Raw genomic sequence first — 25,572 nt, 5'->3', positions numbered from 1 at the left:
AGAGGCACCGCAGGAGAAGGAAGGAGGGAGGAAGAAGTGACAGGTGTCGGCCTTGAGGACATGGTGTGTGGAGGTGTTGCGTGCTGGGGAAGGGCTTCCTCTCTTGGGACCTGTGGTGCTTGCTGAGTCTTTTTCTCTCGATTGACTTCTGTGTGGAAACGGGCCAGGGCTGCAGAGAGGGTCTTCTGGGCACGGACGAGACTGAACCAGGCCTGGGACTCCAGCTACAGAGTTTGCTCCTGCAGAAACATCCAGAATTGTCTTTCCACTCCCGGCCATGGTGGAGCTGGACCTGTCCCTGCCCTGAGCCAGAGGGACCCTCAGCACACAAATGAGATGTGATGAGATGTCACACATGGTGATGAGATGCGGGTGGGACACTTAGAGGAAGTCCCCGGTTCTTTTACCGTAAACTCTACCATGAATACAAAGTGGGTTCCCAGGGCTGAGGGTCAGGGGCAGCCTCATCAGTGAGATGATGCTTAGCAGGGACCTGAACACAACCCAGCTGGGCGTTTGGGACGATTTCCAGGCAGAGGGAACTCTGTGCGAAGGCCTGGAGGCCTGAGTGCTCAAGGTTGTGCTGTGTGTGTGTGGTGGGGGGCGGGATGGCATGTGTGCATGGCGGGGCGCTGTGGAGAGAGCCCTGGGCCAGACCGGGGGCTGCAGTGTCTTGGCTCAGCATTCGTGGGGCCTCTGGGGTGATGGGTGTAGGGTGGGAGGCTGTCCCATCTGAAGTCCCTGGAGGCGAGGCTCCTGGCCGGGATTGGGTGTTGAGGGAACAGATCGGGACTTTCTGGGGGGCTGAACATCGGAGGCCCCGCCTGGGCAGTGGGTAGTGGGCAGTGTGTGTCAGGATCATGAGGAGGCAGTGGGCTGCCGGTCCTCGTGAGGACAATTCATGTGATTATTGCTGGTGGTGTCCTGGTGGTGGTGGTGGTATCATCAGTGTTTTTTGGTCAACTCTAGGGCTCTGCTCTTTGCTGTCATTTTGTTTCTTCCTGACCTTTGTGCTCAGACCTGTCTAGGAAACCACGTGCTCCTTACTTAGGACATCGTGCATGCCAGTCACTGTGCAGAAGGCAGATAAGTTTCTTTGTGAGAAAGAGCCATCAGAATGCACGCTGGGTCCCTGTGCAGCTCTGCTGCCCACTGTTCTGTCCTCATGTTCTGTCCGGATGTGGCAGTGGGCCGTGGGCTGAATTTGTTTCCTTCCTCTGAAAACATCCTCCTCTGCTGGAGGTGGTCCTTCTCTGGGGAAGTAGAAATTTCAGCCCCCTTTCCCACTTCTGTTATCTGAATGCACAGATGCTGTGATGCTGCCTGGAAATGCAGACGCGGCTCCACCCTGACCCTCGTGTCAGGAGCTGCCTCTTCCCAAGGTCCTGGGGGCCTGCAGGCCTTTCCGGCTACAAAGGACCTTTGGCTCCAGGGCAGGATCTCATCAGGGTCCTGGGATTAATGTCCTGGTCACCAGCGGGCCTGTGGCTCTATGAGGCCCGGTGCTGTCTGCTGTCTTAGCGAGCCCTATGAGCTGGAGGGGGTACTGGCATGCAATAGGGAGCCCACTTTTCTAAGGAAAGGGCCCAAGGGGAGGTGGCTGGAGGGACCCCAGGTGTTGGCACTGGTGTTGCAGCCGCACCTGCTCAGGTTTGAAGGCATCGTTGAGTGAAGAAGCTGTTTGATGTACGTTGGTGGCACTTGTTTGGAAAATATCGCCCGTGGATCTCACAACTGTTGGTTGCATTTTCCTTAAACATTTCTCTTCTCAGAATGATGAGAAAATTGCCTGTGTGGGAACTCAGAGGTGCAAATTTGTTAGTCTCTCCTTTGACAGTGCTTTGTGTTCAGAGCTGTAGATGAGCTGCCCCGGATCATTTCCAGGTAAAACTGCCCTTATGAGGAGGAGAGTGGGAGAGTCCTGGAGAAGCTGCAGGGCCTGGGCCGCAGTGCCGCCCTGGCCTGGCATGCATCTGCCTTTGAATCCGTGACTTAGATTGTAAATGGTGAAATGGCCTGCTTCCTGTGGGAAAGCCCTGTTTTGAAAACCTTCCCCCTTTCAGGAGCCTGGGTGTGAAGGTGCGTGTTTGAGATGTAGCCCTTCTGACGGCCAGCACGGAGGAGCCTTGGCCACTGCTGTTTTCCTGTGGTGCTGGTTGTGCTGGTCGGGTTCGCCTTGGGTAGGACCTGCCCACTCGTGGTGGCGGCTTTGCCCTGACCCGTCCACCTGCTCATGGCTGGCATCTGCCAGATGGTGCACTGGTATCCAGGCTCATTCCAGGTCCCAGGCTGTGAGAAGGGAACAGTGTGGGGTGTTCTTCTGGTGCTGGGGGCGTTTCCAGCCCTGGTTCTCCGTGCAGGCGATTCTTTCTCCCAGGGCACGGTGGGCAGAGTCGGGAGACGTTCTTGGTTGTCACACTGGGAGGTATCTGGTGGGTAGAGACCAGGGTGCCCATGGTGTCCTACAGTGGCCCCAGCAAGATCCAGCCCCGGGGTCAGTACTGCTGAGGCCGCAAAGCCCTGCTTTACAGCTGGTGGCGATTTTGATAGATGATCATGGTGGGCAAAGGCTAGAACTCTACCTTGGCCAGGTAGTGGTAGAAAAGATGTGCAATCTCCAGTGTCTGCTTCCATTCCTTATTGTTTACTTAGGATTAAACAAAAATTCCATTATCCCAAACCCACTTTATTTTTATTTTTTTGTCTTTTTAGGACCGCACCCAGGCATATGGAGGTTCCCAGGCTAGGGGTCCAATCCCAGCTGTAGCTGCCGGCCTACACCATAGCCACAGCAATTCAGGATCTGAGCCGCGTCTGTGACCTACACCACAGCTCACGGCAATGCCGGATCCTTAACCCACTGAGCAAGACCAGGGATCGAACCTGTGTCCTCATTGATGCCAGTCAGATTTGTTTCCACTGAGCCATGATAGGAGCTCCCCACTTTATCTTTTTAAAAATTAAAAAGAGGAGTTCCCCTTGTGGCTCAGCAGGTTAAGAACCCAACATACTGCCTGCCCATGAGGATGTAGGTTTGATCCTTGGCCTCGCTCAGGGGGTTAAGGATCCCATGGCTTTGCTGTGAGCTATGGTGTAGGTCACAGATGTGGCTTGGATCTGGCATTTATATGGCTGTGGTGCAGGCCTCAGCTGCAGCTCTGATTCGACCCCTCGCCTGGGAACTTCTATATGCTGCAGGTATGGCCATCAAAACAAAAAATTTAAAAAGAAATTTTATAGGAGTTCCCACTGTGGTACAACAGGATTAATTGATGGGGAATTTAGCGGCAGGGATTTGGGTTCAATCCCTGGCCAGTACTGTGGGTTAAGGATTTGGCATTGCTGCAAGCTATGGCATAAGTTGCAGATGCAGCTCATATCCTGTATTGCTATGGTTGTGGCATAGGCCTCAGCTGCAGCTCCAATTTAACCCCTAGTCTGGGAATTTCCATACGCTGCGGGTATGGCAAAAAAAAAAAAAAAAGAAAAAGAAGTTTTATGCAATTTAAAGGTTACATTCCTTTTGCAGTTATTATAAAATTTTGGCTATATTTCCTGTGTTGTACAGTACATCCTTGAGCCTGTCTTACACCTAGTAGTTTGTACCTCCCCCTCCTCTCCATTGAGAACCACCACTTTGTTTTCTGTGTCTGTGAGTCTGGTTCTTTTTTTCTTATATTCATTAGTTTGTTGTATTTTTAGATTCCACATGTAAGTGATATCATATAGTATTTATATTTCTCCGTCAGACTTATTTCACTTAGTATAGTACCCCCAAGTCCATCCGTATTGCTGCAAATGGCAGAATTTAATTCTTTTTCATGGCTGAGTAATATTCCATTGTATGTATGTACCACACCTTCTTTATCCATTTATCTGTTGATGGATATTTAAGTTGCTTCCATATCTTCGCTGTTGTAAATAGTGCTGCTGCGAACATTGGAGTGCATGTATCTTTTTGAATTAGTGTTTTTTTGGGAGTATATACCCAGGCATGAAATTGCTGGGTCATATGGTAGTTCTATTTTTAGATAGACAAATTCGGGATCCCAGCTGCATCTTTGACCTACACCACAGCTCACAGCAATGCCAGATCCTTAACCCACTGAACAAGGCCGGGGATCAAACCTGCATCCTCATGGATGCTAGTCAGATTTGTTTCTGTTGAGCCATGACAGGAATTCCCACTTGCAAATATCTATCACCATCAGTAGGTTGTCTTTTCATTTTGTTGATGGCTTCCTTTGCTGTGCAAAAGCTTTTACATTTAATTATTTCCCATTTTCTTTTTCTTTTTTTTTTTTTTTTTTTGTCTTTTTGTTGTTGTTGCTATTTCTTGGGCCGCTCCCGTGGCATATGGAGGTTCCCAGGCTAGGGGTTGAATCGGAGCTGTAGCCACCGGCCTACGCCAGAGCCACAGCAACGCGGGATCCGAGCCGCGTCTGCAACCTACACCACAGCTCACGGCAATGCTGGATCATTAACCCAGTGAGCAAGGGCAGGGATCGAACCCGCAACCTCATGGTTCCTAGTTGGATTTGTTAACCACTGCGCCACGACGGGAACTCCCCATTTTCTTATTTTTACTTTTATTTCCTTTGCTTTAGGAGATAGATCCAAAATAATATTGCTATGGTTTATGTCAAAGAGTGTTCTGCCTATGTTTTCCTCTAGGAATTTTATGGTTTCCAGTCTTACGTGTAGGCTTTAATCCATTTTGAGTATATTTTTGTATGTGTATTTGAGAATGTTCTAATTCGTCTACATGTAGCTGTCCAGTTTTCCCAGCACCACTTAATTGAAGAGACTGTCTTTGCTCCGTTGTGTGTTCTTGCCTCCTTTATCATAGATTAACTGACCATGAGTACATGGGTTTATGTCTGGGCTCTCTATCCTGTTCCACTGATCTATGTGTCTGCCAAACCCGGTTTTCCCTGCTGGGGTCCAGATGAACAGACGCCTTTATCACAGGTCGCTCTATATCTCTGTGCTTCCAGAATGTCACAGTGAAGAAGCCAGGCCCCATGCTCACGTTAGTTGGCTGGATGCTGTTTCGAAGAGCAGGGCTGGTGGGGGATGAAAGTGGCTCTTGTCCCATGCAACAGGGGACCCTGGTGACGATGGAGATGGGGCCTGAGAGTCCTGCTGCCAAGGGGAAGATGGGGCCCAGAGATTGGACAGCTGCCCAGCTCCCTGGCCTTGCATCCTGAGTGGGCCTTGCTGCTCTTTAAAAAGGGAATATTCTCAGAGTTCCTGGTGGTCTAGAGGTTAAGGATCCGGTGTTGTTACTGCTGTGGCGCAGGTTTGATCCTTGGCCCAGCAACTTCCATATGTTGAGAGTGCGGCCCAAAAAATAAAATAAAGAATATACAGAGCATTAGACACATCGTATTTAACGAAAGTATAAAAACATTTCACAAAGCCAGAACTGAATGATCTTTGAACTATTTGCCACTGTTCCGTTCCACAGTGTCCTTCATGAGTGTAGCTAATTAAGAATGGACTTTTCCATACATTTCCTGAGCCCAGTACCTTGGGTAAACGACCTTCGTGGCAGAGAAGTCTCTGTCGTGTGTGTTCTCTTGCACACTGTGCTGTCTCCTTAAGCACATTCGTGCTGCTCTCTGCAAATGGCTGTGTGAAGTAATTTCCCTATAGCCTTTCTCCTCTTCCAAGACCAAATTTGGCTTGGTTTTTGTGTTTAAAGCTTTCTGAGATCCTTGTTGGAGAAGGCACCTGAGTGTATTTCACACCTGTGCTGTTGTGTAAAAGTGTTTAAAAGCTCAGTCTTCCTGAATCTGGAGGCTCCCAAGGTGCCTTATAATCGGGCTTGTGTGTTTCCGGGTTGAGGCTGACGTTGGCAGGTTTGTCTGTGCCATGATGCAGAAGCGCTTCTCGTTTACCTGATGTAAAGCCGGGTACCTGGGCTGGAACCTGTGCTTCTGGGTCTGCCCCTCCTCCCTGCATGTGTGCATGTGCGCCATCTCTGTGCTGTGGTTTACTTCTGAGCACTTGTCACCTGCCCATTTCCATTCCTGCGCATCACCACCGCCTTAGTTTCCTGCTTGGGCTTTTGCACAGCCTTGGGGCAGATTGCTGTGCCTTTGAGCTCTAATTTTTCTCTCCCTCCTTTAGTGTCCTTGTGTGCTTGAAAGAGAGGACCTCAGACTGTGCTGTGTCACAGTCACCTGGAGGGCTCGTTAAAGTGCTGTTTTGGACCTGGCATGTGGAGGGTAGAGCCTGAGCCCTTGTGTCCCCTGTGGTGCTGAGGTGCCTGAGCCACATGCAGCCTACCTGCCAGGCCTGTGGTCACAGTGGCCTGGCCGGGGCTCTGTCTCCAGACCCCTTTCCCACTGCTCCCTGTTCCTCTAGCGATACCCAGCAGACTACCCTCCTGGTCCCTCTGCCTGGAGGCCATGGAGCTGGCTGTCTGGGCTCCTCTTCATTTGCTGGAATGTGCAGCAGGGACCAGCTGCTCCAACCTTGGGGACAGGGACGCAGACCCCCCCCTCTTTCTCCAGAGCAATGGCATCAGTGGAAGAGGTCAGAGGCCTTCCCTGGGGATAGAGTGTGGACCTGCCTTGCATGTCCCTCCCCCTCCCACCTCCTGGGGCTCAGCTGGGCTTGGCGGGGGTCCCTCAGGCAGGGGCAGCCCACCTTCAGTGCCCTGACGCCATCCTCCTGGGACTCTGTCCTCCTGGAACCTTCTCTGCCTGCTCCCCACCTGTGTCTCCTGCAGCCTCTGACTGCTGAGCTGCCCTCCCTCCCTCAGGCACGCAGGTTTGAGTTGGGTTTAGACCCCCATTTTCCTAGTGCTGGTGTGCTGACTGGTTTGTGGAGCTTGTTAAAATGCAATTTCCAGACCCTACCCCTGGAGGTTCAGACTTGGAGAGCTGAGGTGGCGCCGGACGCATGTCCCGAGAGGCTGCTGGCACTTGGGCCGCAGTGGTCCTATGGGCCGGAGCGAATGGCACTTGCCCAGACCCCCCACCCCTTCTCCCTTTGGAGGCAGAAGCACAGAAGGCCCTTTGCTGCTGGCTCCCCAGGGCAGGACGTCTGCTTCATTCTTCTGCTGGGAACAGTTGTGGAGGCCAGAGGCCGCACCGGCTTCCCCCTTTGCTCCCGGCTGGAGGCTGCTGGGCCCGAAGTGGGGAGAGCGCCACGTCTCCAGCGGCGGTCTGCTTCTGCTGGGCAAGGCTGGGAATGACTTGTTTTTTGAGTTGGCAAAAGCATGGTCTTAGATGAAAGGAAAGCTGCCAAAGTGGCATTCCCAGGGAGGTGGTAGCTGGCCATAGTGTTTCCATGGAAGGAAGGGGGCGGGAGGTCCTGCGGGGAATGCTGGTCTTGTCCCTAGAGCCTGGCCCCTCCTGGGGTTGCCCATGTGTGTCGGCTGAGGGTCACCACCTCCCCAAAGGGTGGGAGTCGCCGTGTAATTGAAATGCACAGAGTTCTGGGTAAGGGCACAACTGAAACTGCAGTGTTCAGTCCTGGTGAGATTGGAAATCTTCTGTGTTAGTGAGGGGCCCTCTTTCACCCGGAGTAACAGCAGTCAGCTCCTGAGTCCAGGGTCTTGGCTGGAATCAACAGGGTGTTTGTGGCGAGCAGGGTGGAGGGGGCGCTGGTAAAACCTCAGATGGCACTTCTGCGTTATGGAGGTGACCTCTAAAATTGAGTCTTCAGTTATACCTGTATTTGCAAAAAGACCCCATAATTAAATGTATTTGGAACATCTTCTGCATGCGTTCTTGCAGTCATGCATTTTTACATCAGAGAAATGTTTTACTTCTGAAAACTGTACTTGCAGCTCCCGGAGGCACATGTGCATGTATGAGTAAGTGCACGTGTGTGTGTGTGTGTGTGTGTGATGTATGCATGTATGAGTATGTGCAATGTATGTTATGTATGCATGTGCGTATGTGGTGTGTGCATATATGTGCTTGCATGTGCACACACACGTGTATTTGTATGTGCAGGCACACGTGTGTGGTGTGTATTTCTGTGCACGTGTATGTATTCATGCTTGTATGTGTGTGTGCATGCATGTATGCATGCACACACACAGGCCTGTGGCATGACAGCTACCAGAAGGTGGTGTGTCTGCTTGGTTTGAAGCAGCAGTGCCAGGGCCCCCTTGTCCGTTGCTGTGGTATCTGAGAAGAGCGAGGGCAGTTTTCTCAGGGTCGTGAGGGTTTCAGAGGGGGGGCTTACCCATGAGAATCCACTTTCTAAAAACAACCTGTGCTTATGCCTCTGTGCAGACCTGGCTCCTGCTGCCTCAGGCTTGAGGGGAGCCGCCCCCTCCAGACAAGGATGCCCTGAAGCCTCATGGCCCTGCGTCCTTCTTGTGGCTCTGGGAGGGCAAAGCCCAGGCTCGAGGGGCCTCCCTGGGACTGGGGACCACCTGCTTGGTGGTATCCAGCGGTGGTCCTGAGTCCCGGTGGCAGCTTGCTTTGGATTGTGAGTCACTAACTGTCCTTTTTTTTTTTTTTTTTAACTGAAGCACAGCTGATTTACAATATTGTGTTAGTTTCAGGTGTGTATGGCATGGTGATCTGGGTTATGGTTTTTTTGCAGGTTATATTCCATTATAGGTTATTACAACACAGTGGCTATAAGGTCCATCCTTGTTACTTGTCTATTTTACATGTTATTGTTTGTAACAAATTGATGGTTAAGACAGGGGAGGGAGGTGGGGAAGGATACACTAGAAGTATGGGATTAACAAATACAAACTAACTCATGTTGCAACAGAAGAAAGGCTGGGGGAAAAATATAGTTGTAATGTATACATGTAAGGATAACCTGACCCCCTTGCTGTACAGTGGGAAAAAAAAAAAATACAAACTAACTGGCCTTTCTGAGCTTGGCTTTAAGTCAGGTGCACATCAGACTTTTATTCGTGTGCTTTTCAAGCTGAGCCCACAGAGGTGATGTATGTCGCCTTGTCATCAGCGGCAAGGTTTTGTGCCCATCCATGGGCTGCAGATGAGGCTGACTCCTGGCCTTGATCTCAGCTGTTCCTTTCCCTGTGGCCCAGGTCCCTGCAGTGGGGCTGCCGGGCCCCTTCCTGTGGCTTTCTGCTCTGGGCTTGGTCCTCTCCATCCACTGCCCTCTCCCTCCTGGGCCTGGCAGCCACTGCAGTGGGGAATTTGGCTGATAGTTTTGTGTGTTAAGGTCTTGTGGTTGTAATGATTTTCCTTCTCGCAAAAATTCCAATGATTGGAATTTCTCAGCTGTTTGGGTTCTGGATAAGTGGGACTCAATTTCATCTAAGGACTTAAAAGCTTGGTTTTCTGAGGTTACTGTTGAAGATGCTGAGGAAGGAAGATATTTTGATAAGCCAGTGGACACAAGCTGTTATGCTTTCAAAACTCCTCCTCCTTCTGGTCCTTAGTAGCTAAGGTGTCTGCACACAGCACAGCCTTGCCCTTGGCTTGGTTCTCTGCCACTGGCGTTGCTGCAGTAATGGCATTTTCCGTCTCCCGAGTCCTTACCCACGTTGTTAACCTTAGCTTGTGCCGCTTTGTTACAGGCTAAGCGAATGCACAGAGTAAAATCCTAAAATGTGTCATGCAGTATTATATTGTAAACCTGTAAAAATTCTTAACAAAGTTAGTGGTTTGGAAAGATTTTCATGAGAACTCCTTCGGCTAAAAGGTAATAAATTCCTTAAAATAACTGAACTTTGGCTTATAACAAGGTCATGATTTGGCAGTGTCCATGTTTTTAAAACTTTCCAGAATGCAGAGGAGGAAATGATTCTGAGACAATGTAGTGATTTAAAAAATAAAGATAATAAATTAACATTTGCATTATTTGCCAGTAGTTGATTTCCTCTCTTCCAACTTTTTATCCCACATTCTGAATAAAGGAAGAACTAGAAGATTAGCTATACTTTTTTTTTTTTTTCCTGGTTGGAATTGATTTTGCAGAAGTGGAAATTTGGCAGCAGGGATGGAAACTAGCAAATCAGTTTACAGTGTTCTGTGCTTAGTTTAATGAAACCCGCAAGAATGAGGAAAGACTCTGTGACCTCAAATAAGAGAAGGCCAAACCGCGTAGGTTTTCTGGAATTTTATTTTTACCCTATTAATTCAGTAGCATGTAGAACAGCATGTCCAGACTGTAGTTGGTTAATAGTTGCCTCCAAGTGGGTAGAATTTCAACTTCAGGAGTTATTTTTTGATGATCTCATGGAGAAAATGCTGGGAAATATTTTCTAAGAATAGTGTAAAATGAAGAGGAATGTGGTAATTTTTAAAGTAAAAGCTGTGACCTAATGGAATATAAGTATTTGGCTGAGGACTGTCTTTACAACCAGACGCTGACCTCTCACGAACTTGACCTCTAATGAGGTAGTAGAACCATGTATCTGTTTTCAATTAAAATGATTGATTAACATGGGAAAATTGGAGCGTCTGTATTTCTTTCACGTGAAAAGGGCTGGAGGACTTTCTTTGAATGATGGTTTCCCGGGCTCCTGGCGCTCCCACTGACCTAACGTGGCTTGCATGTAGTGGATCAGAGCTTTAGTGGCCGAGTTACTTCCCCACAGAGGTTCTCGTCTCATCCTGGGCTGGCCCTGCCTTCAAGCCTGCCCTGCCTATGTTCTTTCACTCCCCCACTGGGGGGCTGATCCCTGCTCTTCCCAGGTGGCCCTTCCCTCACCACCAGCGGTGACTCCTGTCACCTGGACATGCTGTGGTTCACTTGAATGCCTGCCTTCAAGCAGGTGCTCTCTGCTGAGGGGTCTGCTGTGCACGGAACATACATCATTAGGGGGCTAGGTGTGACCTTGACCTGCCAACCACCAGGGCTGTCTAGTTCTTGGTTACTGGGGACCCCTGGGGGCTGGTTAGACGTGCAGACCAGCCATGTCTAAACCTGCCCTGCTCTGAAGTACAAGGTAGCTCTCATGCCAGGCCTATTGTCAAGACCATTTACAAGTTTATCGAAGCATTGAAAGCCAAGGGCAAAGGTCTTTCAGCAGTGGAATGTGTTTTCATTAAGTTATTTCAGGATACCGGGTCCTGGACTTTACGTGAAGAGTTTACACACAGATTGCGTAGACGGAGTGACTTCCATTAGCTGCTGCTCTCTGGTTTGTCTGCAGGGCTGTGTTGTGAAGGATGGTCCTTCAGGACGCCCTAAATCACGGGTAGCTCTGCAGGCTGGGAGGGTAGGGAACAACAGGGGAGACAGCTGATGTTGTGATGAACGTGGGGTTATTACTTCTTTTTTTTTTTTTTTTTTTTTTTGTCTTTTGTCTTTTTTTTTTTGTTGTTGTTGTTGTTGCTATTTCTTGGGCCGCTCCCACGGCATATGGAGGTTCCCAGGCTAGGGGTTGAATCAGAGCTGTAGCCACCGGCCTACGCCAGAGCCACAGCAACGCGGGATCCGAGCCGCGTCTGCAGCCTACACCACAGCTCACGGCAACGCCGGATCGTTAACCCACTGAGCAAGGGCAGGGATCGAACCCGCAACCTCATGGTTTCTAGTCGGATTCGTTAACCACTGCGCCACGACGGGAACTCCAAGGGTTATTACTTTTTAATAGTCATTCATTAAGTGCCTTAGTTAACGCCCAGACCAGGGTTTTAGAACCCCCGGTCGCAACTCATTGGTAGGTGGTGAAATTGTTTTTACTAGGTTATCACCAGCAGTGAAAAAGTGACTTGCAGCAGAGGAGACAGGGGGATGTAGGTCACATCATCAGGCTGAGTAGTTTTAGAAACTTTAAAAATGTTATACATGCGATAAGTATATATGAATATTTGCTGTTACAGCTCAGTGTATGTATATGTCCATCCATGCATATGCATGTTTATGTATTTATATATGTGTGCATGTGTGTAGGTGCATGTGTGCAAATACATGCACATGTATATTGCATTAAAAATGTTGGACAGTATAAAGCAGCTAATACCACGGAGGGGTTACAGAGGAAGGATTAAAAGACAGTGTGTGTAGCTTAACAGAGGAGAAAGACCAAGCATAGGTGTTTATTATTGGCTCAGTTTGCTGAAATGATTGCTGTGTCCCCAGATATCGGTGAACAGTGAACAGTTTGCTGGTCAGTACTGTTGGGAAGCAGGGTGTTAGGGTTTGAAATTGCCGTGGTTCCTTCAGAGCTGTCCTGCCCCTAATGGAGTCAGTATTCAGAGTCCAGTGAGGCCTAATCAAGACCCAAGTGACTTTGACCTGAACTCCATTCTGCACTGCGGAGGCCCCTTGGGAGCGCCTGTCGTGGTTGCCTTGGTGAACGGCCAGCGTCTGTGAAGCATGAGCGGAGCCCCAGCGCTGGTCCCATGTGACACTGGCAGAGCCTCTGCCCGTGGCTTCCGTTTCTGGCCGGACAGGTGGGCGGAGGGAAGCCCGTGGGGGTGGGGGGCGTGGTCTCCCCAACCTCACCTCTTGGTGCCCCTGGCAGCACCTGCGTGCTTGTCCTGGGACCTCTGTGCAGAGGCCCTGGCAGCTGCTGGCCTCCTTCCAGCTGGCGGGGTCCCGCTTGCCCACTCCCCCCTCTGCAGCAGTGTCTGGATCCCAGCCACGGTTTCCTAGGGGCTCCCCGACCCTCTGGTTGCAGATGCCAGGGGCCCGCATGTGCGGTCGCTTGTGTACCTGGTGGCTGATCACTGGCGTAGTGGGTTGGGGTAGATTTTGACGCCCTGGGTTTTTTCTTCCCGTTCCTGTGATTTGACGCCTCCCACAGCACCGCTCCCTCCCAGCCCGGGCTCAACCATAGAGGCAGCTCTCCACCCAGAACCGCGTCTGTATTTGAGGTTATCTGTTAATAGACGTCAGTCAGATAAGGAGAACAGTCTTTATCTTTGGCTTATGAAAAACGGTCTTGACATTTTATTATGATAGCACAGACTTGTTTGTGCCTGTCCTATTTCCCATGGTACATTTTGGGTTTTCCGGAAATGACAACTTAGGCCCTCCTTAATTTCTGATGGTACATGGCAGGAAGCTTGGGACATAACAGGTCTGTAGAATAATTCTGCTTCACCAACATGGGCCGAGCCTGCTGTGCCCCCTCCACCTCTAGCTGTTAGGGTCAGGACCCTTGTGAACCAACAAGGTCCACAGCATCTGCACTGTCCTTGCCTGTAGGATGTTGAGCGGAGTGGTTGGAAGGGTCGGAAATCTGCTTATAGTGAACAACTTGTTGCTGTTTCCAGAGTACTAGAGTGGGGTGGAACATAATAGGACAACAAAAATACACCTTAGTTTTCACAGGTATGCCCAAGAATAAAGCATCATTTTTGATGCCTCAGTTATGTCTTATTTCTTATTTATAACCATTTGATTTGATCGCTGTGTGGATCTGCCTGTAGGATGGAATAGGGTTCAAATCCTAGCTCTGCATCTCACTCTCTGTGTGACCTAGGACAAGTTACCTAAATGCTCCAGGCCCTGGTGTTCTCCTCTGTCAGTAAGAGCACTAGTAGCATGCACGCCAGGCTGCTGTGAGGGGTAAATGAGATGGCAGTGTAAGGTGCCAGGCTGGGTACCAGGCACATGTGAATTATTATTATGTAAAGATGAATGAGCAAGATGCCTGAGTATCTTGATGTGTTTGATTTTTTCTTGTCATGATTGTCCACACAGGAGGTTGGAAGCACGGCCCACAGCCATGTTGGCTATGAAGTGGCCTCATGATGCAGTGTTGGCCTGGCAGCTGCCCTGCTTCCCTCATAGGTGGTTCTGACCTCTGTAAAGATGGAAGATGGAGCTTCTGAACTTTGCAAGGGGTTCAGCTGCCTGTGTAGTTTAGTGTAAGGCCTGGGCTCTGAGAGGGCAGGATGTTTCTCAGAAGGTGGTGGCCCAGCCCAGCTTGGCTGGGTTGGCTCCCCTTCCTCCTTGGCTCTGCTTCTCAGTTCTCAGGGCCCAAGATGGGGCACCTGGCAGGGCAGGCAGGCAGCACCCATCTAGCCCTGCAGAGGAGCTGTTGGTGGCCCTGCGTATGGTGCTGTCCTGTGGGGCCACCTCTGTGTTCCCAGAAGTGACAGGAAGCCAGGAAGGTTTAGGAGGAGACCTGGCATCTATTTCCTCTGATCTTTTTATGTAACTGAAGTCTGTACCTATGTCTGACACGGTGTCCGCCAGCGGCTGAGATTCTGTACTTGTCCAGGCGCTTGTGTTTCAGGGCCCTCCTCATAGGACTTGGGCCCAGGACTGAGCTGACAGAGAAAGGACCCTGCAGTGGCCTGTCCCCTGACCTGTCGTCCTTCACCTCCGTGAGAAGGCAAGGCATTGGGAGGGTTAGGCTGAATATGCCTCACTCCCCTGGGACTTCAGTCCTCTACCAGGTGTGTGACCTTCCCTGCTCTGGTGCAAGGAGGTCCCCTCCCCTTTTCTTGCTCTGCTTCTCACCAGCTCTGGCCTCCCAGGCTACAGCCACTGAGGCCATGTGCTGTGCAGACTGCTGGACATGTGTCAGGAGGTGGCTTTGGGAGGTGGCTTGGGGCCGGTAACATTACCAGCCCTGAAGGACTGTCCTCAGGCGCCTGGAGCGCTGGCCTGGTTTGGAGGCCTCTGCCTGTGCCATTTCGTGGTTTCCCTGGTTGGGGTGCGGTCCTGATGTCCTGTCCCCTTTCTCAGAAGCGCGGGCTTGGGGCACAGCAGTGCTTGGTGAGGCAGTGGGCGGGTCTGAGGGTGCAGGGGCAGCGCGGACTCTCACTCTGGGGCTGTGTCTTGCTCTGCCTGCTCAGAGGTGGCCCCGGGACCCCTCCAGCTCCCTGCTGAGGCATTGCCTGTTTTCACACATAGGGTGCAGCCCAAGAGACTTGAAATTATGCTGAGGAGAAGGGGTGACTTTATTGAACTTGTCTGCTTCACATGTCGTGGGACTGGTGCTTTTAGTTTTTCTTGGCCTGCGGGGTAGCTTTCTGCTGCCCGCGAGGCTGAGCACAGGGCTGAAGCCTGGAGATAATGTTCAGGCTGTTGAGTGATTTATGAGGGAGGAGGAATTATAATAAGATCCTGGTATAGATTTCAGCAGAGTCTGATGTGTTTCTGTAATGAGCGAAGTTTTTATTTTGTACTCTCTTCAGTAATATAACAGATTTCAGTATTTTAAAATTTCCCTTTTATTATATCAGTCTTTTCAAATTCTAAAATAGACACAATTTGCGTCAAGATATTCTTTGAATAAAAAACAGTAATTTATCTCTCAAGGATAGCAGAAACTGAATGATTTATGCATTCAACTTTTATTTTAAACAGAGCTTAAATAAAATCTTGCTTAAAAGAATTACAGGACTTCCCTTTGTGGCTCAGTGGTTAACGAACCCTACTAGCATCCATGAGGACACCGGTTCGATCCCTGGCCTCGCTCAGTGGGTTAAGGATCTGGTGTTGCTGTGAGCTGTGGTGTAGGTCACAGATGTGGCTCGGATCCTGCGTTGCTGTGGCTCTGGCGATAGGCCGGCAGTTATAGCTCCGATTGGAACTCTAGTGTGCGAACCTTCATATGCTGCGGATGCAGCCCTAAAAAAAAAAAAAAAAGACAAAAATAAAAACATCTTAACCTTTGAAATAGATTGTCATAAAGCTGACATTAGCTTTTTGTTTCATAATTAGAGCCAGGTTATTTGACCTACACAGGTTTTTTTCCATTTTGATTTGGAATGGATTATACAAATGAAAAATTAAGAATGATTCACAAATTCTTACTTTGGAAATTTTCTTAGGGATTTTTTGTATTACTCAATGAATTTTATTACATTTATAGTTGTACAGTGATCATCACAACCAAATTTTATAGCATTTCCATCCCAAACCCCAGCACATCCCCCCACCCCCCCAACCTGTATCCTTTGGAAACCATAAGTTTTTCAAAGTCTGTGAGTCAGCATCTGTTATGCAAAGAAATTCATTGTGACCTTCTTTTAAAATTCTACATGTACATGATAGCGTTTGGTGATGGTGGCTGTCTGACTGACTTCACTTATCATGATAATCTCTAGGTCCATCCATGTTGCTACAAATGCCGTTATTTCTTTCCTTTTAATGGCTGAATAATATTCCATTGTGTATATGTACCACATCTTCTTTACCCACTCCTCTGTCAGTGGACATTTAGGTTGTTTCCATATCTTGGCTATTGTATAGAGAGCTGCGGTGAACATTGGAGTACATTTGTCTTTTTAAGCCATGGTTTTCTCTGGATAGATGCCCAGAAGTGGGATTGCTGGATCAAAAGGTAATTCTATTTTTAGTTTTCTGAGCAGTCTCCATACTATTTTCCACAGTGGTTGCACCAGTTTACATTCCCACCAACAGTGTAATAGAGTTCCCTTTTCTCCACACCCTCTCCAGCACTTATTGTTTGTAGGCTTTTGGATGATGGCCATTCTGGCTGGTGTAAGGTGGTGCCTCCTAGTAGTTTTGATTTGCATTTCTCTAATAATGAGTGATGTTGAACATGTTTTCATGTGTTTTTTGGCCATCTGTATGTCTTCTTTGGAGAATTGTCTGTTTAGATCTTCTGCCCATTTTTTGATGTGGTTGGTTGTTTTTTTTGGTATTGAGTGGTAGGAGGTGTTTAAAAATGTTGGAGATTAATCCCTTGTCAGTTGATTCATTTGCAGATATTTTCTTCCATTCTGTGGTTGTCTTTTCGTTTTGTTTAGAGTTTCCTTTGCTGTGTAGAAACTGTTAAGTTTAATTAAGTCCCATTTGTTTATTTTTGTTTTTACTGTCATGACTCTAAGAGGTGGATCTGAGAAGATATTGCTATTGTTTATGTCAGAGAGTGTTTGGCCTATGTTTTCCTCTAAGAGTTTTATAGTCTCTGATCTTACATCTAGGTCTTTAATCCACTTTGAGTTTATTTTTGTGTATGGTGTTAGGGAGTGTTCTAATTTCATTCTTTTCCATGTGGCTGTCCAATTTTCCCAGCACCACTTATTGAACAGGCTGTCTTTTCTCCATTGTATATTCTTGCCTCCTTTGTCATGGATTAGTTGACTGTAGGCGTGTGGGTTTAATTCCGGGCTTTCTCTCCTGTTCCACTGATCTACATTTCTGTCTTTGTGCCAGTACCATACGATTTTGATGATTGTTGCTTGTAGTATAGTCTGAAGTCTGGGAGCCTGATTCCTCCAGCTCCATTTCTCTTTCTCAGGATGGCTTTGGCTATTCTGGATCTTTCGTGCTTCCAAACAAACTTTAAAATATTTTGTTTAAGTTCCGTGAAAAATGTCCTTGGTAATTTGATAGGGATTGCATTGCATCTGTAGATTGCCTTGATATTGACTCTTCCAATCCAAGAGCATGGTATGTCTTTCCATCTATTTGTGTCATCTTTGATTTCTTTCATCAGTGTCTTACAGTTTTCAGAGTACAGGTCTTTTGTCTCTTTAGGTAGGTTTACTCCTAGGTATTTTATTCTTTTGGATGCGATGGGAAACAGGATTGCTTCCCTAATTTCTTTTTCTGCTCTTTCATTGTTTGTGTATAGAATGCTGTTGATTTCTGTGTATTAATTTTGTATCCTGCGACTTTGCCAAATTCGTGGATAAGCTCTAACAGTTTTCTGGTAGAGTCTTTAGGATTCTCTAGGTATAGTATCATGTCATCCACAAATAGTGATAGTTTTACTTCTTCCTTTCCAATTTGGATTCCTTTTATTTCTTTTTCTTCTGATTACTGTGGCTAGGACTTCCAAAATTATGCTGAACTGTAGTGGCGAGAGCAGACAACCTTGTCTTGTTCCTGATCTCAGTGGGAATTGTTTCAGCTTTTCGCCATTGAAAATGATGTTAGCTCTGGGTTTGTCATATATGGCCTTTATTATGTTGAGGTAGATTCCCTCTATGCCCACTTTATGAAGGGTTTTTATCAGAAATGGGTGTTGGATTTTGTCAAAGGCTTTTTCTGCGACTATTGAGAGGATCATGGGGCTTCTATTCTTCAGTTTGTTAATGCGGTGTATCACACTGATTGATTTGCAGATATGGAAGAACCCTTGCATCCCTGGGATAAATCCCACTTGATCATGATGTACAATACTTTTAATGCATTGTTGGATTTGGTTTGCTAGTATTTGGTTGAGAATTTTTGCATCTATGTTCATCAGTCAGATTGGCCTGTAATTTTCTTTTTTTGTGGAATCTTTGTCTGGTTTTGGTATCAGGGTGATGGTGTCCTCATAGAATGAGTTTGGGAGTGTCCTTTCCTCTGCTATTTTTTGGAATAGTTTCAGAAGGGTAGGTGTTAGCTCTTGTCTAAATGATAGAATTTGCCTGTGAAGCCATCTGGTCCTGGACTTTTGTTTGTTGGAAGTTTTTTCACCATAGTTTCAATTTCAGTGCTTGTGATTGATCCGTTCATCTTTTCTATTTCACCTAGATTTAGTCTTGGAAGATTTTACCTTTCTAAGAATTTGTTCATTTCTTCTAGGTTTTCCGTTTTATTGGTATATAGTTGTATGTAGTAGTCTCTTATGATCCTTTGTGTTTCTGTGATGTCCGTTGTTACTTCTCCTTTTTCATTTCTAATTTCATCGATTTGAGTCCTCTCTCTTTTTTTCTTGATGAGTCTGGATAAGGGTTTATCAATTTTGTTGATCTTTTCAAAGAACCAGTTTTTCATTTCATTGATCTTTTCTATGGTTTTCTTTGTTTCTATTTCATTGATTTCTGCTCTGATCTTTATGATTTCTTTCCTTCTGCTAACTTTAGGTCTTGTCTATTCTTCTCTCTCTAGTTGCTTTAGATGTAAAATTAGCTTGTCTGTTTGAGCTTTTTCTTGTTTCCTGAGGTGGGCTTGTATTGCTATAAACTTCCCTCTTAGAACTGCTTTTGCTGCATCCCATAGGTTTTGGAGTGTCACATTTTTGTTGTCATTGGTTCTAGGTATTTTTTAATTTCCTCTTCAATGTCTTCAGTGATCCACTGGTTATTTAGTAGCATGTTGTTTAGTGTCCACATGTTTGTGTTTGTTGCAGTTTTTTTTTTTTCCTTGTTGTTGATTTCCAGTCATAGAGTGTTGTGGTCAGAAAAGATGCTTGATTTCAATCTTCTTAAAGTTAGCACGTCTTGATTTGTGCCCCTGAATGTCAGCAATCCTAGAGAATGTTCCATGTGCACTTGAGAAGAATGTGAATTCTGGTGCTTTTGGATGGAATGTCCTATAAATATCTATTAAGTCCATCTGGTCTAATGCTTCATTCAGGGCCTGTGTTTCCTTTTTGATTTTCTCTCTGGATGATGTGTCCATTGCTGTAAGTGGGGTGTTAAAGTCCTCCACTGTTACTGTGTTATTGTCAGTTTCTCCTTTTAAGGTTGTTAGCAGTTGCCTTTTATATTGAGGTGCTCCTATGTTGGGTGCGTAGATATTTAAAATTGTTATATCTTCTTCTTGGATTGATCCTTTGATCATTATGTAATGTCCTTCCTTGTCTCATATAGTATTCTTTATTTTAAGGTCTATTTTGTCTGATATGAGTATTGCTACTCCAGCTTTCTTTTGATTCCCATTGGCATGGAATATTTTCTTCCATCCTCTCACTTTCAATTTGTCTGTGTCCCTAGAAGTGAAGTGGGTCTCTTGAGGACAGCAGATATGTGGGTCTTGTTTTTGTATCCATTCAGCCAGTCTGTGTCTTTTGGTTGGGGCACTTAGTCCATTTACAGTTAAAGTGATTATTGATATGTATGTTCTTATTGCCATTTTATTAACTGTTTTGGAGTTGGTTTTCTTGCTCTTTTTTCTTCCCTTCTTCTGTTTTCTCCTCTTGTGGTTTGATCACTATCTTTAGTGTTGTATTTAAGTTGATTTTTCTTATTCGTATGTGTATCTAGAGTAGATTTTTGGCTTGCAGTTACCCTGAAGTTTTGATATAGGAGTATATATATATATATATATATATATATATATATATATATGTGTGTGTGTGAGATTGTTGTAAGTTGTTGGTCTCTTAATTGCAAGTGCATCTCCAGTGTCCTGCATCTGTACCCTTCTCTTCTCATGATTCCTGATTTTGGTAGCATATTTGTGTGTGGATGATTTCCTGCCTATACTGTGTATAGGTCTTTACTGGTGAGCCTTGTCTTTTGTGGGGTTTTTTTTTGGTTTGTTTGTTTCTAGTTGCAGCCTTTTCTGCCTAGAGAAGTTCCTTTAGTGTTGTTGTAAAGCTTGTTTAGTGTTGCTGAATTCTCTTAGCTTTTTCTTATCTGTGAAGCTTTTGATTTCTCCTTAAAATCTGAATGAGAGCCTTGCTAATGTTGCTTGGTTGGAGGTTTTTTCCTTTCATCACATTAAGTAAATCATGCCACTCCCTTCTGGCCTGCAGAGTTGCTGCTGAAAAATCTGCTGATGACCTTATTGGGGTTCCCTTGTACGTTATTTGTTTCTTTTCCCTCACTGCTTTCAGTATTTTCTATTTGTCTTTAATTTTGGTCAGTGTTTCAGGACGTTCCTCCTTGGGTTTATTTTATATGGTACTCATGTGCTTCCTGGATGTGAGTGAGTGGTTCCTTTCCCATACTAGGGAAGTTTTTGGCTATTATCTCTTCAAATATTTTTTCTGTCCCCTTCTCTCTCTCTTCTCTTTCTGGTACCCCTATAATACAGATGTTGGTGTGTTTAATATTGTCCCAGAGTTTTCTGAGACTCTCTTCATTTGTTTTCAATCTTTTTTCTCTTCTGTTCTGCATCAGTGATTTCCAGTAGTCTGTCCTCCACCTCGCTTATTCGTTCTTTTGCCTCTTACATTCTGCTGTTGATTGCTTCTAATGAATTTTTTATTTTAGTTACTGTATTTTGCATCTCTGCTTGTTTAAGTTTTAAATCTTGTATTTCATTGCTCAGTGTTTGCTGTAAATTTGTCTCCAGTTCATTTCCAATGACTTGCATCATCTTCAGCATCATCAGTCTAAAATCTTTTTCCTGGAGGATGATAATCTCCAGATCATTTAGATGTTTTTTTTTTTTTTATTGTTGTTGTTGTTGTTGTTGCTGCTATTTCTTGGGCTGCTCCCGCGGCATATGGAGGTTCCCAGGCTAGGGGTTGAATCAGAGCTGTAGCCACCGGCCTACACCAGAGCCACAGCAACGCGGGATCCGAGCCGCATCTGCAACCTACACCACAGGTCACGGCAACGCCGGATCGTTAACCCACTGAGCAAGGGCAGGGACCGAACCCGCAACCTCATGGTTCCTAGTCGGATTCGTTAACCACTGCGCCACGACGGGAACTCCCATTTAGATGTTTTACTGGGGTTTTCTCTTGCTCTCTTATCTGAGATATAGTTCTCTGCCTTTTCATTTTTATAGGTTTTTGGTGTGGTGTCCTTTTTGCAGGCAATAGAGTTGTAACCTCTCTTACTTCTGGTGTCTGCCCCCCTTGTGGCTGAAGTTGGTACAGGGGCTTGATGTAGGCTTCCTGATGGGAGGGACTGATGCCTGCCCACTGGCAGGTGGGGCTGATTCCTCTCCCTCTGGTGGGTGGGGCTTTGTCTCTGGGTGAGATTAGAGGCAGGTGTGTGCCTGGGGGGTCTTTAGGCAGCCTGTTTACTGATGGGTACGGCTGTGATCCCACCTGGATTATTGTTTGGCCTGGGGCTTCTCAGTGCTGATGGGTGGGGCCTGATTTTCCCAACATGGCCACCTCTAGAGGAACACATGCTGATAAATATTCCTGAGAGCTTTGTCTCCAATGTCCTTCCCTACAAGTCACCCTGTTTTCCTTGGAGATCCTCTATGAACTGCAGTCAGGTCCAACCCAGATTCCTATGGAGCCTCTGCTTTGCCCTGAGACCCAGTGCACATGAAAGTTTGTGTGCACCCTTCAAGAATGGGGTCTCTGTTTCCCTGAGTCCCATGGAGCTCCTGTGCACAAGCACCACTGGCCTTCAATGCCAGATGCGCTGGGGGCTCTTTCTTCCAATGCCAGATCCCCAGGTGTGGGGATTGACGTGCGACTCAGAAATCTCACTCCTGTAGGTGAGTCTCCATGATACAGTTACTTTCCAGTCTGTGGGCTTCCCACCTGGGAGGTATGGGGTTGCTTATACCATGTAATTGCTCCTCCTACCTCTTGATATGGCCTCCTCTTTGTCTTCTGGAGTAGGACATCTTTTTGAAAGTTTCCAGTCCATTTGGTTGAAGGTCGTTCAGCACTTGGTTGTAGTTTTGTTGTTTTTATGAGAGAAGGTGAGCCCCAGTCCTTCTGTTCTGCCATCTTATTCCTGTCTCTTAGGGATTTTTTTTATTTGTTTTTTTACCTTTAGCTGGTAGCCCAGTGCCAGAGAAGTGGTAAGGCTATTTGGCCAAGTGGTAACTACCGAGCACCATTTCTAAGCACTGGCTCAGGTGCACAGGTAATATGAAATAAGCGGAAGTGGCCCTAATTGTTCATCACTTAGGTGTTGAGCTTGAGGCTAAGTGTCTTCCACTTCCATTTTGAAATTGATTTTGAGGCTCTGAGCTCTGCTTTACTTTAAACTCTATTGCTTTGGTCTTATTGCTGATAACTAGAGATTAGCAAATCATAACTCTTTTGATTTGGCTTATTTTGAAAATATGTTAAGAGCCTCCCATGGGTTCATATTCTTCAACGTCTTGGCAATGGCAGGGTGATGGTGATGTTGGTTTTTGCCCCAAGGAGCTCATGGTCAAGTAGGAGAAATGAATTTTCACTTTTGGATGGATGAGGCAGTTAGGGAGGGCTGTTTTTACATGCTAGTTATGTGTGCATTCAATATATATGTATTTATTTTATATAACGCCATATTTAGTTAATTACTAAATTAAATTTGTTTACTGTCGCTGCAAAACAAACCATAAACTCAATGGCTTAAACCAACATCCACATGCTATTCCACAGTTTCCACAGTTAGGAGTCTGGGGTGTGGCTTAGCTGGTTCTCTACTCAGGATCTCAGAAGGCTGCACTCAGGCTGTCACTCAGCTGTGCTCTCTTCTGAACATATCAGTGGTAGAAGCGGCCACTGCTACACTCACCGAAGTTGTTGGCAGAATTCACTTCCTTGTGGCTGTGGGACTGCTGTTCTGTTTCCTGGTTGGCTGTCAGCTGGGGACCATTCTTAGCTCCTGGACGTGCTTGTGGCTCCTTCACGTCTTCAGAGCCAGGAAGGGAGTCCCTCACCTTCTACTGGGCCAAGATTGAGGCTCACTTTGTACAGTCTGATCAAAGGAATGATGTCCCATTATTCTTGTCATATTGTGCTGGTTTGAAGCAAGTCATAGGTTCTGCCTGTGCCCAGAGGAGGGGATGATGCAAAGATTGGCCCCACTGAGGTCACCTTAGAGTTCCATCCACCACAAACGTTTTTGGTTATTCTACTGACTTCTGTTCCTAAGATTTTTGAATCCCGGGAAGGCAGACGAGAGTGGTCCCAGCCGAGGAATGATGCTGTCACCTGGACTCAGAAGTGGCTTGTTTTCTGAGGTTGCGGGTTCGATCCCTGGCCTCACTCAGTGGGTTAAGGATCCGGCTTTGCCATGAGATGTGGTGTAGGTCGCAGATGCAGCTTGGATCTGGCATTGCTGTGGCTGTGGTGTAGGCCAGCAGCTGTAGCTTTGATTAGACCCCTAGCTTGGGAACCTTCATGTGCTGTGGGTGCAGCCCTAAAAAGCAAAAAAAAAAAAAAAAAGAAGTGGGTTGTTTTCTTCTCTCAATAGGTAGAAAGCAGGAGGAAAAAGTAATGGTGTAGGGCTGCATATCTGTAGGAAGGAGATACAGAAAACAGAGGCTGATGGCGCATGAGTTCGGGTGGCTGTCCACTGGCATCTCACAGGGTCATCTGGCCAGATGCAGTCATTTTTTTATCTAGCTGATCACCATGAGTGACATATGGTAGGAGCATGCTGTGGGGACAGGTCTCTTGGGGAGTGCACTGTGGCACACCAGCTAGACAGGTGGTGGCTCACTCAGCCTTGGACAGGTGTGTAAGCCTGCTCGCTGGCAGGCAGGGAGCTGGGAGCTGCGTTGTAAGGCCACCTGACAGGAGCACTGTGTCATCCGCTTGGGAGGAGGAGCTGGCGACAGTGTGTGACCTGGAGCTGGGCTGTTTGCAAGCATGTTCTTCCTGCAGGAGGCTGGAGGGCAGGGGTCAACAGCCTTGCACACAGTGATGGATGTTGTCACCTTAGCTAGGTCTTTGCTAAGCGGGCGTCAGGTTGCTTCCACATAATTAGACGAGTTTCGGAGGAGGAAAAAGATGCTCCTGGGCCTGCCTCCCTTTACAGTGAAGGGTCAGTGTGGTCAACACTTTTGGTTGTTAAGAAGGAAAATGGGGGTTCCCGTCGTGGCGCAGTGGTTAACAAATCCAACTAGGAACCATGAGGTTGCGGGTTCGATCCCTGCCCTTGCTCAGTGGGTTAATGATCCAGCATTGCCGTGAGCTGTGGTGTAGGTCGCAGACACGGCTCATATCTCGCGTTGCTGTGGCTGTGGTGTAGGCTGGCAGCTGCAGCTCCGATTCAACCCCTAGCCTGGGAACCTCCATGTGCCGTGGGAGCAGCCCAAGAAATGGCAAAAAGACAAAAAAAAAAAAAAGAAAGAAAGAAAATGGTCTTTTCACAGCCATCCCTAGGATGCTTAGGATGTCTACAACTAACAAAACCTCTAATCCAATGAGGACATTGTCCAGTACACGTTCGTGGCCCCTCGTTGAAGGCTTTGATGCTTATGTTACTCATTTTGATATTTGTGCCTTTCACGGTGCCTGTCCTCAGATGTTTTTTGGAGCCTGGGGAAGGGGTGGCACACTAAGAGATGGGGGAAATGGCTCAGCGGAATGGTTTACTTTTCCTTTCAGCAGTTCGAGTTCTGCATCTATAACCTCAAATCGCCGACTCCAGGTTGGGCCATTCTCCAGAACTGAGCCAGTTTTCAAACAGCTTAAAAGGTGAGTAGAACTAGACACTCTCCTCTTTGATAATGTTTGACAGGCACAGCTTGTCACGGATGAACCATTCAGAGATGGTTCCTGTCAAGAAAGTGGTCCCAACTCCTAGGTCCCCAAACCATCTAACCAGTGTAACTTTTTCTGATAGGAATGGCGTGATAACAGAGTAAATGTGACTTTTCTTCTTTAATACACAAGTATATTCACAGTGGACTGTGAATGTATGTAAAATGTATATTTCTCTTTTTCCAGCTTTATTAGGATATAATTGACATATAACATGTGTAAGCTTAAGTTGTATAGTGTGTTGATTTGCAATACCCATGTGTTTCAAAATGCTTGCCAGCAGAGCATTAGCTAATACCCCCATCACATCAGCTAATTATCATTTCTTCTTTGTGGTGAGAACGTGAAATAGGTATTTCTAGATTTTCGAGACTATCTGAAGACAAATAACCTTACTGTTCCATTTGTATTTATTGCTGAGCCTGAGTGTTTAAAACATCTAAGATGGGGGAGAAACAGGATGCTGTTTTTCTCCTTCTGGGTTTTTGTTCTGCTTGGCTCCCAGCCTCACGAAATGGGAGTCAGAGCAGGACTGCTGTGAGAGGCGAGGGGCACCCGTGCTTTGCAGGGCCCCTGGCATGGAGCACCCGGAATGGGCACCGGCTCCCCGCTCCTGC

At 46.9% G+C, this 25,572-nt stretch overlaps 1 protein-coding gene across 8 annotated transcripts in view; it reads left to right on the top strand.

Annotated features, from left to right (window-relative positions):
- LDLRAD4 (low density lipoprotein receptor class A domain containing 4) overlaps positions 1 to 25,572 on the top strand; it is a 176,513-nt gene that overhangs the window by 26,703 nt on the left and 124,238 nt on the right. For 4 of the 8 annotated variants that reach the window (XM_021096017.1, XM_005665262.3, XM_005665263.3 and 1 more), the window contains exon 2: positions 24,800 to 24,889. The exons of 2 other annotated variants lie outside the window; for them this stretch is intronic. The gene's annotated coding sequence lies outside the window, so the exon portion shown is untranslated. The remainder of the gene's footprint in view (positions 1 to 24,799; positions 24,890 to 25,572) is intronic. 2 more of the 8 variants (XM_013999207.2, XM_013999208.2) reach the window with 1 other exon arrangement.

This window comes from Sus scrofa, chromosome 6 (assembly GCF_000003025.6).
Source record: "Sus scrofa isolate TJ Tabasco breed Duroc chromosome 6, Sscrofa11.1, whole genome shotgun sequence".
Lineage (NCBI taxonomy): Eukaryota > Metazoa > Chordata > Mammalia > Artiodactyla > Suidae > Sus > Sus scrofa.
This window is presented reverse-complemented; position numbering and strand designations above follow the sequence as displayed.